At 45.4% G+C, this 15,317-nt stretch overlaps 1 protein-coding gene across 9 annotated transcripts in view; it reads left to right on the plus strand.

The window, feature by feature from the left end:
- Positions 1–1,009: 1,009 nt before the first annotated feature.
- Positions 1,010–15,317, plus strand: part of SEMA6D (semaphorin 6D) — a 433,313-nt gene continuing 419,005 nt past the window's right edge. For 4 of the 9 annotated variants that reach the window (XM_053365699.1, XM_053365703.1, XM_053365702.1 and 1 more), the window contains exon 1: positions 1,011–1,264. The gene's annotated coding sequence lies outside the window, so the exon portion shown is untranslated. Of the gene's footprint in view, positions 1,265–15,317 lie in introns of all 9 variants that reach the window. The other 5 variants (XM_053365706.1, XM_053365708.1, XM_053365707.1 and 2 more) reach the window with 2 other exon arrangements.

A 15,317-nucleotide genomic window follows, 5' to 3' on the forward strand; every position in this document is an offset into this window, starting at 1 on the left:
GACAGCTCATGGTGCTGATGATGCCAAGGTTGCAGGTTCGATCCCCATGTGGGACAGCTGCATATTCCCGCATTGCAGGGGGTTGGACTAGATCCGTGGTTCCCAATGTGGGGCACACGCCCCACAGGGGGGCAATTTGATTTTTAAGGGGGCAGTTTGGAAGCTTGTACTAGCCTTAAGGTTTCCTCCACAGGAATAGGAGTTCACTTTTTTAATAATAAGAATGATGTGGGTGGGGTGGGAAATAAGGATTTTAGAGATGCTTAGGTGGAGCATAATAGGGACGCGGGTGGCGCTGTGGGTTAAACCACAGAGCCTAGGACTTGCTGATCAGAAGGTCGGCAGTTTGAATCCCCGTGATGGGGTGAGCTCCTGTTGCTCGGTCTCTGCTCCTGCCAACCTAGCAGTTCGAAAGCACGTCCAAGTGCAAGTAGGTAAATAGGTACCGCTCCGGCGGGAAGGTAGACGGCGTTTCCGTGAGCTGCTCTGGTTCACCAGAAGCGGCTTAGTCATGCTGGCCACATGACCCGGAAGCTGTACACCGGTTCCCTCGGCTAGTAAAGCGAGATGAGCGCCGCAACCCCAGAGTCGGTCACAACTGGATCTAATGTTCGGGGTCCCTTTACCTTTACTAGGTGGAGCATGGCCAAAAAAAGGTTGGGGACCACTGGATTGGTGATCCTCAGGGTCCCTTCCAACCTTACAGTTCTAGGGTTACGTTTCATGACCAATGCTCAGGATATTGCAGCATTCCGATGTCTGGAGGGCCACGCGTCCCCCACAGCTGCAATAAGAGGACCTTAAATCGCCCCTCACTGCGTATGTTCGTGTGTGGGTGTCTCGAGCACGTTTCGCAGCCGGATCCGAATCGAATCCACCTGCGTCCAGAGCTTGACGCGCGCCTAACTCGCGCAACCTTAGGAGCGGGCGGGCGAGGGAGAGCGCATGAGAGGTTGGGGTCTCCTGGCCGCGCGCGCGCCCGCTCGCCTGCCTGCCTCCCTCCTCGCCGGGAGCCGCCAGGCAGCCGCGAATGGCTGTGGGAGGGCCGAGGAGGCGGGCTCGGCTGAAGTGAAACCGCGAGGGGAGTTTGGCGCGGGCGGAGAGCCTCTTCGCCGCCAGCGGAGACAGACCTCGCCGGGCGGTCGGGGAAAACGACCCAACGACGCGGGGAGCGGAGCGAGAGCGAGGCCGGCTCCCCGTCGCGGCTGCCGCTGCTTCCCTTCCCTCGCTGCCGTCGGGGCTTCCAGGCGGACTTGGCCAGCCGGTGAGGCAGCGCTGTGGGTGTGGCCGGTGGCGGGTTGGCACCTGGGTCTATTCTTACGTGGGAATGCTCGCTAGAAGCGTTTGGACGGGGACCGGCGGGGGGGGGTGTCTTCTCTAAACGCGAATCAGCCGCGCTCACGAAGAGGGCCAAAGTGTTTTTATGCCGGACTCGGGCTGGGCGGCGTCTCCATATCCAGACGAGCTCGCCCGGGTCTACTCGGAAGTAAGTCCAATGGGACTGGCTCCCGCGTAAGCTTCGGTCCCATTTGCCGCAAAACTGAACAACCCACGCGCGATTTTAATAAGACGAACCCCCCCAACAAAAAATCCCTCGGTTCTTTTCTCAGCGTGACCCCCCCGCCCCATTTCTTTTCTCCTTTGTGATTGTTTCACTCTCTCTTTTCGCAGCCGTGTTATTCTTGCCCTTCCAAGAAGCTGTTGGGAGACGTTTTGTCTCCTTTCCAGACTTTACCAGCCATGATTTGTGCATCTTGCGTGAAGAGGGAGGGATGGGGGGGGTCGCTGTGGCTTCTCAACCTTCCCTTCCTCTCCGCTGCATCTGGAAACTATAGGACGCTGCATATAGAACACGTTGCATAGTATATACCATAATAATATCTGCTAGTAATTGACTCATAGTGGGGAAACGTCTAGCTTATTTTTAAGTGGGGAGGGAACAAAAAGAAGTGTCTCTGCTTGTGGGGGGCGAGGTGGGGTTTTTTGTTTTTGTTTTTTTGCACATTTTATAGCATCTCTAATTACAAAAACCTCCACCCTCCCTAATGCTGTGTTGCTGGCTCCCATGTCTGTGCACTGTTTTCAGCCAGGCAGTTCCTTCTAATAAATCTTCTGTGCTTTCTTCCTCCTTTCTTGCAATTCTTTTAAAGATGTTTCCACTTTCCAATTACTCTCCCAGCTGGGTACTCGGCAGCTCTATGGTTGATAGGCTGAAGAATTCTTATTCTCTCTTCTTCCTGCACGCCACCCCCCCCCCCCACGCGCCTTCCCCACCTCCTCTGGTGGTTTTCACTTCTCACATTCCCCATCCCTTCGAAGAACCCTGGAGATGGGCTGTTAAAGGTCTCTTCCCTCCCCTGACTGCCCCCATCCCCCAAAGCTTAAAGGGAGAGAAGCTCTTAGTTCAGACATAATCAATACTGCCTTCGCATCACATGTTCAACCATTCCAAATAGGGTGTGACTGAGAACACCCATTGGACAGTGTTCCCTTGCTGTTAACCCACAATTCTATTGCCTCTGTTACTTTGTCTTTGTATTCAGCCGAACGTGGTATTGGACCAAAATATTGCAGAAACGATTACACAACCCAGCATGTCTGCACAAAGTGACAGTGTCTGTGACTGCCACAGGACTTCCAATCCAACCAAACTGCCCTTCTGGGACATATATATTTTTTGAGTTTGACAGTTGTGGATGGAGTTGCTAAGCTCGCTGGTCTACTGAGGCGGAGAGTTCCTAAGCCGGCCTTCCTCCCTAGAGAGATGCAGTACATCAGAACATCTCTGTTGAAAGTCCCAGCTTGATTTCAAAGGGGAAATTTAGCTTGTGGGGGTGTGTGGCTGCAAGTGAGCTGTTAACTTTATACGGAGAATGGCGGTGGGAGGATAACACCGCTGGAGGTTGCCCTTAACATGGGAAATAAATACATTACAATTCACAGAGGGGTGATTTTGTTCATTTTTGTTGTAGCACCTTAAAGACCCAAGTGATTTATGTTGGCAGAAGCCTTTCTGTAGGGTTGGTGAAGTAGATTCTAGTCCATGAATGCTGATGCCATAATGAATGTGTTTAGTCTTTTGGGTGTTCTCCATACCGTTTGAAGTATTTCACAGGAGTTAAAGCTTCTTTTATTTTATTTTTTTCAAAGCTTGCATGTATGCACACTTTGATTCTTTTGTGGTGGCTGTTCTCTAACACCTCCTCTACTATCACCCTTTATTGGTTATCTAAATCCTCTGATTTCTTAACAGTCCAAGCTGAGTACCGCTTAAAACTGGTTAGAAATTGTATGCATTTGGGTGGTTTCCATTTTCACTGCCATTCTTACTTTAAAATCACAGCGTTTGGTTGACTTGCTATTGATCTTCTTTCGGTGTCTGTCCGGGCCCTGCATTCGTACTGCTTGAATGTAACAATAACATGGATTCTTTTTCAAGTGGATTTTGATTAGGAGAGAAACTGGGACATAAATGCATATGACTACCCAGCCTGAATGACCTTTTGACTTCCGAATTTCCAGCTTTAAATGCAAAATGGACTTGTCTAGCTTTTATTTCTGTTTGCTGTCTTTCTCTCTCTCTCTCTCTCTCTCTCTCTCTAAAATAGGAAAATTCAGTCAGCAAATTCTGTACATCTTTCGAGAATGTGGTGTAGCTGCATCTGATCAAAACACTTAGACTTGTCAACTAACAGTGCTTAGTACTTGTGTTATAAACTACGTTTTAAAGAAAGCATTCATTTTACTTAAATCCAGTCATTGCAGATATCTCCATATTTATGTATATGTTAGGTTGCTACAATCCTTTTCCCTTGGAGAAATTCCCATTGAACTCAATAGATATTATCCCCCCTCAGTTGATTCCACTGTAAAAACTGCAATTCAGTGCATACTGATAAGGATATCATTACAACGGGACTCAGTGAGTTGTACTTCTGTGTAGATGAGTTTAGGATTGCATTGCACAGAAAGACATGTAGAGGCTTATAAAATGATGCATCTTGTGGGGAAAGTGGATAGAGAGACATTCCGCCCCTCTCTCATGATACTAGAATGCCAAGTGGTTGTCCAAATTGATTGACAGTAGATCTGGGCAGATGAAAGTCATTTGTAATGGGTTTATAGGTGATGTGATGGCAGCTAGCTTAGGCAGCTGTAAAAGGTGGTTGGCCCAACTTATGAAAGAGGCTAGGGAGTGAGCACCACTGAATGAATGCATTGGACAGGTCAGTGTCAGTAACCTCCATTGGGATAGTCTGTGAAAGCTTACACCCAGGTTGAATGCGTTCGACTAGTCTTGTGAAAATGAAGAAATTCTGTACATTAGTTAGACTGAACTGGAAGAAATTTGGCCCTAGGAGTCTTCATAAGAGAGATGTTTCCAGATGAAGAACTGTGAGAGGAGAGAGGCTTTGCCAGCCATCAGGCAATGGCTTTTCCCACCTGTCTTGCCCCACCCTCCAGCCCTAAGAGCCTTTCCCAGACCATGACTTTGAGAACAGTAGAAGCAGTTGTGAAAAGGGATATTTTTTAAAAAATGATTTTATAAATTTTGTGTCCCCATTTCTCAATTTGACCCTTTTAGATGGTTTTCCATGCTTTGTGGTATTTTATGCATTGTGGTTGGTTGTTATTTTTATTGATTATAGTTTAGTAAGTCTTTTTTGTAATTGTATACTGTTTATTGTTTGCTGATATTTTATTTTACTGTTTACTATTCTAATGGATTGTTGAATATCGCTTTCTTTGATACAAGTTGTTTATTTAAAAGTTAAATTTTTATTAAGATTTACTGTAGTGGATCAGATTGTTTTCAGGTGTGTGCTTTCTGCTGTCTATTTTGTTGTTTCTTCAGCTTGTAAACTGCCTTGTGTATAGTAATATAGAAAGGCGAGATACAAATTAAAAGTGAAATGAAAAGAAAATATAGTTTGCTGTTTTGCAGCAGCAGACTAACAGAAGTCAAGCACACTGTGACTCTGACCTCATCTGCCCTTTCCATTTCAAGCAGTCGTATACCACTTTAAAAAGCCATGGCTCCCCCTCGACACCTGACAAAGAATTCTGGGAACTGTAGGTTGTTAGCGGTGCCAAGAGTTATTCGGAGACCCCCATTCCCCTCATAGAGTTACAGTTCCCAACGTGTTTTAACAACCAATCCTTCTTTTTAAGGAGCTCCAGGAATGGTAGCTCTGTGAGGCTAGTTGGGGTGTCCCACCAACTCTCAGGGACGCGGGTGGCGCTGTGGATTAAACCACAGAGCCTAGGGCTTGCCGATCAGAAGGTCAGCGGTTCAAATCCCCGCGATGGGGTGAGCTCCCATTGTTCGGTCCCTTCTCCTGCCAACCTAGCAGTTCGAAAGCACGTCAAAGTGCAAGTAGATAAATAGGTACCGCTCCGGCGGGAAGGTAAACGGCGTTTCTGTGTGCAGCTCTGGTTCACCAAAAGCAGCTTAGTCATGCTGGCCACATGACCCGGAAGCTGTCTGCGGACAAATGCCGGCTCCCTTGGCCTATAAAGCGAGATGAGCGCTGCAACCCCAGAGTCAGTCACGATGGTTAGGGGTCCCTTTACCTTTACCTTTAACTCTCAGCACCTTAAATAAAGACAGCTCCCAGGATTCTTTGGGGAAAGCCAGGAATGTTTGAAGTGGCATGGTACTGCTTTTAAGTGTATAGTGCAGAAGCTGCCTTAATTGCATAGGATCACATCTTTATCAACAGGTTCTTCAGAGGCTATCTGGAACCTCTGTGCCAGGGGTGGAGAACCTTTCCGAGTCCAGTGGCTGCACTCTCTGCTGGGCAAGCTTTTGTAGCCACTTGCCAGTAGAGAGCAGAGCCAGAGGCCAAAGGAGGTGGAGTGATAAATATAAACATTGTGTTCATACCGTAGAATTGTTTCTAAGCATCCTCACACGTTCTGCTCCATCTACCATCCAGGCAAGCAAGAGTTGTGATCAGAATTCAAGGATACTTTCCAACTTGGCAAACCCCCCCCACACCATTCAAAGCACATGAATTAAGGCGGGTGAGGGACATGGCCTCTTGAAGGAGGGTTTGGCTGGGGGCGGGATGTGTCCTGGAGAGAGTTTCTAAGGCCAGATAAAGAGGCATGAAGGGCAGAGCATTTGGGAAGGAGCTGAATTGGTGTCCCCATGTCCCTTGCAACCTTTGCAAGGACATCTCCTTGATCCTTAAAAAGAAGGATTGGTTGTTAAAATACTTTGGGAACTGTAACTCTGTGAGGGGAATGGGGTTCTCCGAATAACTCTTGGCACCGTTAACAACCTACAGTTCCCAGAATTCTTTGTCAGGTGTTGAGGGGGAGCCATGGCTGTTTAAAGTGGTATAAGACTGCTTGAAATGGAAAGTGCAGATGAGGTCAGAGTCACAGTGTGCTCGACTTCTGTTAGTCTGCTGCAGCGAAACAGCAAACAATATTTTCAGTGCCTCTCCCCACATCCCTTCAACCAGCCACCCAAAGAATTGGAGGAGCAGCCAAGGGAGTGACTAGGTGGCAAGGTGGAGAAGCACAATTTCTGCCCCCCCGTCTGCATTGTTGGCAGAAGTCAACCTGGCCAACTCCTATGCCTCTGATAAAGGGCTATGCTTGACAACTAGGCTCCTGGACATATGCATTGTGCCCCTGTATGGTATGCCAGTTGTGTGGTCCGAGGGGTGAAAGAGAGGGATATGAAAGAGATTTTGCCTTAAGGGCTCTGTTTGTGGGGTCCCTGGAGGTATCTAGCTAGCCACTCTGGAATACAATATGCTGGTCTAATCCAGTAGGACTCTACTTTCATGTTCTATCAAGGCACTCGTTGGCTATATATATAGTACCTGCTTTGCTTTAGAAGCGTTGCAGAATTGAATGTTCTCACACCATCCATAGCTGTGCACTTCAGGGTTCTGAAGCACTTTTGTTATCATTCTTGTAGCAGCCCTGCAATTTCAGCCAATGTTGTTCCCTTCAGATTGCATGATGGGGGAAAGTATCTGAACCTGAGAGAATAGTGACTGGCATGAGGGCCACCTAGTGATTTCGTGGCTGAAGAGAGATTTGAACTCTGTTCCCAGATCTTTCCATGATATCCTATGCATGTTTCCTCAGAAATAAGCTGTTCTGTGCCCAGTGAAGTTTGCTCCCTAGAACGTGTGTTTAGGATTTCTGTCTTAACTCAGTGTTCTCATGTTGAGAGCAGGAAAAGTGCCTTTGCTGAAACAGTTACTGGATTTGTGCTTCTGTTTGAAGAAAGGAACCATTGTTGACTTTCATTATCTAGCAGCCACGGGGAGATTGACAGGTTACAAATTGCCAATCCATAAAGGATTTGAGCAGGAGATAGTTTTATTACTTATTAAATTATATACGCAAAAGTGTTCATTTTTTGGCCATTATGTTGTCTGCTCCTAATTGAACTCACTGAGATAATTAGCAGATCCCAGGCAATCACAAGTTCTGCTATTCATATGGTCAATTGACACTTAAAAACAAACAAACCATTGCACAATTCAAACAGGTAAGCCTGCGAATAATCACTTCTTCCTGCTTTCCCTGGGACATATTATGAAACACAGCCTGCTTTTGTGGATAGCAAGGCAGTTGTTGATTTCACCCTGGGCCAATGTGATATAGTAGTTAGTCTGTTGGATTGGGATCTGGGAGGCCGTGTGATTCAAACCCTGCTCAGCCATGAAGCTCTCTGGGAAATCATGAGGCATTCATAGTCTCACATCCTAACCTAATTTGTTGGGTTCTTGTGAGGATGGGAAGTGGAGAACAATGTATGCCTCCATAAGTAAAAAGGTAAAGGTACCCCTGCCTGTTCGGGCCAGTCTTGCCAGACTCTAGGGTTGTGCGCTCATCTCACTCTATAGGCCGGGAGCCAGTACCTCACTATATTTCTTTATTGTTACATTTTATTGTGATAATAATAAAAGAAACACTCCTTGTTCCCTCACCCAACCATTTTATCCTTGCATCAACCTGCAAGGGGGGGGGCAAGGCTAAGAAAATGTATCAGGGTTCAAAATGCTTCACAGTGTAGACCTACATATGTCTATTTTGAAGTCAGCCATTGGGTTCATTGAGGCTTTGTTGTTGTTGTTTAGTCGTTTAGTCGTGTCCGACTTTTCATGACCCCATGGACCAGAGCACGCCAGGCACTCCTGTCTTCCACTGTCTCCCGCAGTTTGATCAAACTCATGCTGGTAGCTTCGAGAACACCATCCAACCATCTTGTCCTCTGTCGTCCCCTTCTCCTTGTGCCCTCCATCTTTCTCAACATCAGGGTCTTTTCCAGGGAGCCTTCTCTTCTTGTGAGGTGGCCATTGAGGCTTACTCCCAGGTAAATAGGATGGCAGCCGTGCTGCATTTCAATTCTCAGTAGAGCTTGTTGGCTCCAATCCAACACTTGAACCACTACAGTCCGTGAGAATTTCCTAAGCCTCTTCTTTCTTGATGAATAGCCTGGTTCTCATACCTGGAACTAAAAATAAAGCAGATTCTGTCTCTTATATCTTAAAAGCAGAGGCTGGAATCCCTGGTCAAACTTTACTTGGATGTAAGCCCCATTGAGGCTGTTTACTTATTATTCTTTATGTCCCACTTTTGCTCCAAGAAGTTCAAGGATGCTTCTCCCCATTGCCATTTTATCCTCACAGCAACCCTGTAAGGGAGATTAGTCTGAAGGACTGTGACTGGCCCAACGTAAGCTGGTCAGCTTGCATACTTGTATGGTGTCAGAGCCATAACTGGAGAGACTGCTGTGCCCTTGGCAGCCCTTGGCATGAACTGTATCTCTGCCCCAACCCTACCCCCCCAAAAAAAATCATTTTACCACAATAGCCACATTGGAAACTAATACATTTTACACAACCTACAGTAAGTAATGGGACACAGGTGGCGCTGTGGGTTAAACCACAGAGCCTAGGGCTTGCCGATCAGAAGGTCGGCGGTTCGAATCCCCGTGACGGGGTGAGCTCCTGCTGCTCGGTCCCAGCTCCTGCCAACCTAGCAGTTTGAAAGCACGTCAAAGTGCAAGTAGATAAATAGGTACCACTCCAGCGGGAAGGTAAACGGCGTTTCCGTTCGCTGCTCTGGTTCGTCAGAAGTGGCTTAGTCATGCTGGCCACATGACCCGGAAGCTGTACGCTGGCTCCCTTGGCCAATAAAGCGAGATGAGCGCCGCAACCCCAGAGTTGGTCACGACTGGACCTAATGGTCAGCGGTCCCTTAACCTTTACCTTACTGTAAGTACTCAGAAGCATCCAGAGTGAGGGTGAGGCGGGGAGGAAGGGTGAAAAAAAATGCACAAATTGTGCGAAATGCACAAATGTCACAATTGTGCAAAGGGGACAGGAATCTTTTCTTGTGTTTGATCTTGCCGCAACGGTGGTGGCTCGGTGGTGCACCCATGTACGTCACACACTCCATAGTCTCCAGCAGTCTGCCTTCATACCACCTTGCCATTTTTCCCACTGCTCAGCTCCCAGCTCTTGTTTAAACTCACAACCTTACACAGGTCACTGGAGGCAGATTTCTGGGGTGATTTTTTTTTGCAAAAAAACAAAAGACAAACAAACCACCTCTGCCACTGTGTGTAGTGCTTTGCAGAGTCCTTGCCCTAAAGAGTTTACAACCTGAAATTCAGCACAAAGGAAACAATGGAAGGAAATATTGGGAGGGATTAGATAGAGAAGCAATATATGCTTGTTTCTGTTCCTGCCTGGACTGATGGAATCACCCAGTGACTTTGGCCTCATCTGCACCATACATTTAAAGCACTGTTAGATCACTTTTAATGGTTATGGTTTTGTCAAAAGTGTCCCGGGAACTATAATTGTTTAAGGGAGCTGAGAGTTGCTAGGAGACCCCTCACATAGCTACAATTGCCAGCGCCCTTGACAAACTAGTTACCAGGATTCTTGGGAGAGAAACCATGACTGTTATACTACTGTTTGTGGAGGTGATCCGAGCCTACAGTAGATTGAAGGAACTAAGGCAGCGGTTCTCAACCTGTGGGTCCCCAGATGTTGTTGGACTGCAACTCCCATCATCCCTGAGCTCTGGCCTTGCTAGCTAGGAGTGATGGGAGTTGTAGTTCAACAACATCTGGGAACCCACAGGTTGAGAAAGGCTGAACTAAGGGCTGGTGCTAACTTTTCATAGAAATGTTGGGTTTTGAGAAGGGGTATGATGGAAGTAAGAGATGTAATGTCCCACAGGTGTTTTGGGAAGCAGCTCCAAACACACTGGGCAAGAGACTTTTGGATGACTGAGGATTATTCATTGATTACTTAATTTTTTTACTGATTAGTATATTAAAATATCTCTGAGTGGGGTACAAAAAACTGAAGCAGCAGCAGCAGCAGGCAACTTCAAAAAACTTCAAAAATACACAGTTGCATAAAAAATGTTTCATTGAGACAAAATTGCTAGTATATATAAATCAATATAAATTCATTTTCATTCTGACACACCCTCCCTTTCAGCCTATGGGCAAAACAATTTATTTATTTAAATTGAAATACTACCCTTCATCTGTAGATCTCAGGGTGGTTCGCAATATAATATTACAATATTTTTTAAAAAACACAAAATACATAATAAAAATAAGTACAAAAACAAATCAATAATCCTTCCCCATCCCAGAACACATTTAAAAGGGCATGGGATGCCAATCAGCCAAAGCTAGACCTGGTCTCCATTCTTATTTATATAAATACAGGGTTGTTAAGTTGAAATTAATGGGTCTGTGTTATTCATGCGTATTAAGTTCAGTGGGTCTACTCTAAGTAGGACTAGTATTGGATGCAACCCATGGTACTGGTTAATATAAGCAAACCAAACACAAAATCTCTCCTCCTCTCTCCTCCCCAAACACTAGCAACCTTGAATCAGAGGTCAGAGTAATAAGAAAATGAATGTGAGCAAACCTTGCATTCATTTCCAGGCAGTTCGGGTCTGGAAGCTTTCTGTTGAGCATGCCGAGACTGTTGCACCAGGGCGTGGAGGAAGAGCTCTGGTGCTGATTAAATCTGCTTAAGAGCAGAGGGCATGTCACATACACAAAGAGAGGTCGGGATTAACTAAATGAGAATGCTGACTGTTTCTTTTGACCTTGCAAAATCCAGCGAGGTGCTGATTTTCAAGGGCATCTGAGAAAAATTTAAGTGAGCCGGTTGCCAGGATTGCAAAGGTGGTAGAATTCTTTATGAAATAGATTGTTAAAGCAATTTATTTAATGCTTCATTTTAACTTGCAGGTATTCTTAAAATAATAATCATCATCTGCTTTTATTTGTGTAAAACATAATCCTTCTGATCTAAAGGTCCCGCTGGGTAGCACTATACAGTGTGAACAATATCTGCATGCCTGGCAATAGGAGGATTGATGGAGAAATTTGATTCAGTACACATAAAAAGCCAAATCTGTCAAATTCATACTTCCCAAAACAATATGTGAAACAGAAGCACAGCTGTCCTTCAAAATTTGCACTTTATCTGAATTTTGCGATGCAGTTCTCCAATCACTGTTTACAGAAGTGCATAACTTAAGGGTAAAGGTAAAGGTAAAGGGACCCCTGACCATTAGGTCCAGTCGTGGCCGACTCTGGGGTTGCGGCACTCATCTCGCTTTATTGGCCGAGGGAGCTGGCGTACAGCTTCTGGGTCATGTGGCCAGCATGACTAAGCCGCTTCTGGCAAACCAGAGTAGCACACAAAAATGCCATTTATCTTCCCACTGGAGCGGTACCTATTTATCTATTTGACGTGCTTTCGAACTGCTAGGTTGGCAGGAGCAGGGACCGAGCAACAGGAGCTCACCCCATCGTGGGGATTCGAACCACTGACCTTCTGATCAGCAAGTCCTAGGCTCTGTGGTTTAACCCACAGCGCCACCTGCACCCCCAACTTAAGGGTAGTCGTCCATAAAAATGAATATATTGGTGAAAATGACACACAAAAGTCCATTATATTATGGAACATTATTTGCAAAAGCATGTGCATCAGTCAGAGCTGTCTACAAAACATGACCATTAAGAGCAATTCGCACTGAAATGCTGGTGAATTTTCACGAGGACTTTTTAATGCAAATTGCTGCAAAAGGTGGAAAACTGAATTTAAAATTGAAAAAAATAGAACCAAAATTGACAGATACTTCCGTCCCCAGGGTAGAATAGCTTCTCCACAAGTGCAACAGCTTGTTGTTAGCAGCCTGTTCTTGTGGGCGAGATAATAATCTTTAAATTCCCATGTAGTAAGTAAATGGGATATTTTGTTGTTATTGTTGATTATTTAGATTTCTTTCCCACCTGTCATCATGATGGAAAACTAATCCTAACCCTAACCCAGGCTAATTGCAACAATTTAAAAATACAGTTGGTTAAAATCAATAACAGTCCAGTGAGTATGGTGGGCTCTAATATATAGTTTTTACAGGATTGGGTAAAGAGCTGTGTCTTCATCTTAGGGCAGAAACTGCACAGTGAAGGTGCCTTCTGTGGGGAAGGGGCTGCCACAAAGAATGTCCTCTCTTGGGCTGCCATGTCCTGAACTTCTAAAGGTGGTGACCAGAGGTCAATGAGGATAGGAACTGGAGTCCCAACACCATCAGGGGAACACCAGGTTAAAAAAGGCTGTCATATACAATCTTTTCAGATGTTTCCTTAAAACATTCTTAGAGCATGCACCTTGGGTCATAGCTCAGTAGTAGACTGCATTATTCATATGATTGTTGTTGTTTAGTCGTTTAGTTGTGTCTGACTCTTCGTGACCCCATGGACCAGAGCACACCAGGCACTCCTGTCTTCCACTGCCTCCCGCAGTTTGGTCAAACTCATGCTGGTAGCTTCTTTACAGCATTGGACTTTCCTTTCGTTTCCAGGCATATCCACAACTGAGCGTCCTTTCGGTTTTGGCCCAGCCGCCTCATCAGCTCTGAATCTACTTGTACTTGTCCTCCGCTCTTCCTCAGTAGCACGTTGGGCGCCTTCCGACCTGAGGGGCTCATCTTCCAGCATCATAACTTTTATATGCCTGTTGTCTTTGTCCATGGAGTTTTGTTGGCAGGGATACTGGAGTGGCTTGCCGGTTCCTGCTCCAGGTGGATCACGTTTGGTCAAAACTCTCCACTATGACCTGTCCATCTTGGGTGGCCCTGCACAACATAGCTCATAGCTTCTCTGAGTTATTCAAGCCCCTTCGCCACGGCAAGGCAGTGATCCATAAAGGGGGATTTATATGATAGAATCCTAGAATTGTAGAGTTGAAAGGGACTGTGAGGGCCATCTAGTCCAACCCCTTGCAATGTATGAATCTTTTGCCCAACGTGGGGCTTGAAGCCACAACCCTGAGATCAAGAGTCTTATGGTTTACCAACTGAGCTTAATCCCTGTCACTTATAGTTAAAGTATATTCAGCCTTTTGAAATAACAGTTCAATTATGCATTTGCAGCAAAAGAGCTTCTCTCCCATTTGCAAAATGCTCTTGATGGAATTTGTTACTTGCTTAATCCATAGCCACAGATGTCATACAATGCAATGATAGAGCGGGGCAAGACAGCTAATGGTTTGGTTCCACTTGCAACCATTTTGCTTGTTTTATAACTGTCACAGTTTTATCTGGTTTGGTTTTTTTAATTGTATCTTACGATGTTGTAACTTTGTGGGACCTTGCAATGAAATGCAAAATCAATCAATCAATCAAACAAACAAACGAATAGCAAATAAACACAGGGTTGCTATATTGTCGGGTTTTACCTACCGGTGTCCATTTGCGCCATGTTCAGGCCCAGATTCCCAGTGACCATTAAAGACAGAATGCTCGTCTTTAGTCTATGTAGAACCAGTGGTATGCACCTATTCAGGATTACATACTGGGTCTTTTTTTCTGTCTGATCAGAAAGGCTTAGTGCAGGTTACAATATCAAACCAAATCCCCTCTCAAGTAGCAAAGCTTATACCATTGTTACAAATGAAATTTTGGTGGCCACCCGGGCTAAGGTGGTAGGATGCTTAAGGTTACCAATGGCTGAGTGAGATCTGAACTAGGGACTCCTTTACTTCCAGCTTATTTTCTGAACCACTGAGAACAGAGCCAAACTATTGGTCAGTTGTGCTCAGTGTTGTCAACACTGACTGGTGCTACCACTGAGCTATGATCCTTCCTCTATCAGTGCTACACTACCTAGCTTTGCTAATTCATCTCATTGCCCGGCTTTTCTGTTTCCTGGCTCTGTGCACCTTACTCCCTATGCCCCAGGGATGTGGGTCTTTTTAGTGTCCAAGAGGAGAGACAGAGGGGTCAGAGGTGGCAGTAGAAGACCCAAACACCCACCTCCTGGCGTCAAGCTGTTACAGCTTGCATCTCTCTCTCAGCTTTGGGATGCTTAAAAGGACCTGCAGTCTTAGGTGTGGAAGGGAGAATTTGTTATTTCATGGGGGGCATCAAAGGAGCCTCTGTGTTGTATTATTATTTTTATCTAAGCTGTGTTGGATGATTCTTCAGGATTGAGAGGTCAGCTGGACATCAGATAAATAAATACCGCTATTAATTCCAACTTGGAAATACATTTTATAAAAGCATTGGGGTTGTTGTGCAATGCTTGTATCTCCCTTTTGCTCTTAATATCCTCCTCTCTCTCCCCTCCCCATTTTCTCTTAGTATCTCAGAGATCATAATATTTTATTCTCTTTCCTCTTTATTTACTCTCCCTTTTAATGCCATCTTCTAGTGTGCCCTACATTATGATTCCTCTTTGGTGCATCAGGCAATTCTTGGACGTTCTGAATATATTATTCCTACTGATCGTTATTTCATTTTCAATCTAATCAATTCCAAATCCAATGTTCCATTTGCTCCCAGGTTCCCATAGCTAACTTGATCAATTCTTTCTTCTGTTGCTCAATCAATCATGACTTGGGTCATCCTTCCAGTCCTTGAACAACATTAATTACATAGGAACCGTATCCAATATAGCCAACCATTCCTCACTGCGACTTTCCCACCGTGCACAATTAAGGACAAGTTAATGGCGTGATGGGACTGAACAAAGGGTGCCATGGTGTGATGGTGACTTGAGTCGCATTGATGCTTTGGACAGCTTCATAGTTATTTTCAACATCTGGTGCTTATTTTATGATTGATTGGCCACATTCCCTTATGGACATCCTTGTGGGGTCTGCATGTCAGTGTGGGCAGAGGCAAAAGTGAGTGAAGAACTAATGCAAAACTTCCCTTTGCGTGGCTGGAATGAAGCCTGCTGTGCAGTCAGAAAGACATCTCCCGCTATCTGGTCAAGCAAGAGGCAGCAT

This window comes from Podarcis raffonei, chromosome 14, assembly GCF_027172205.1.
Source record: "Podarcis raffonei isolate rPodRaf1 chromosome 14, rPodRaf1.pri, whole genome shotgun sequence".
Lineage (NCBI taxonomy): Eukaryota > Metazoa > Chordata > Lepidosauria > Squamata > Lacertidae > Podarcis > Podarcis raffonei.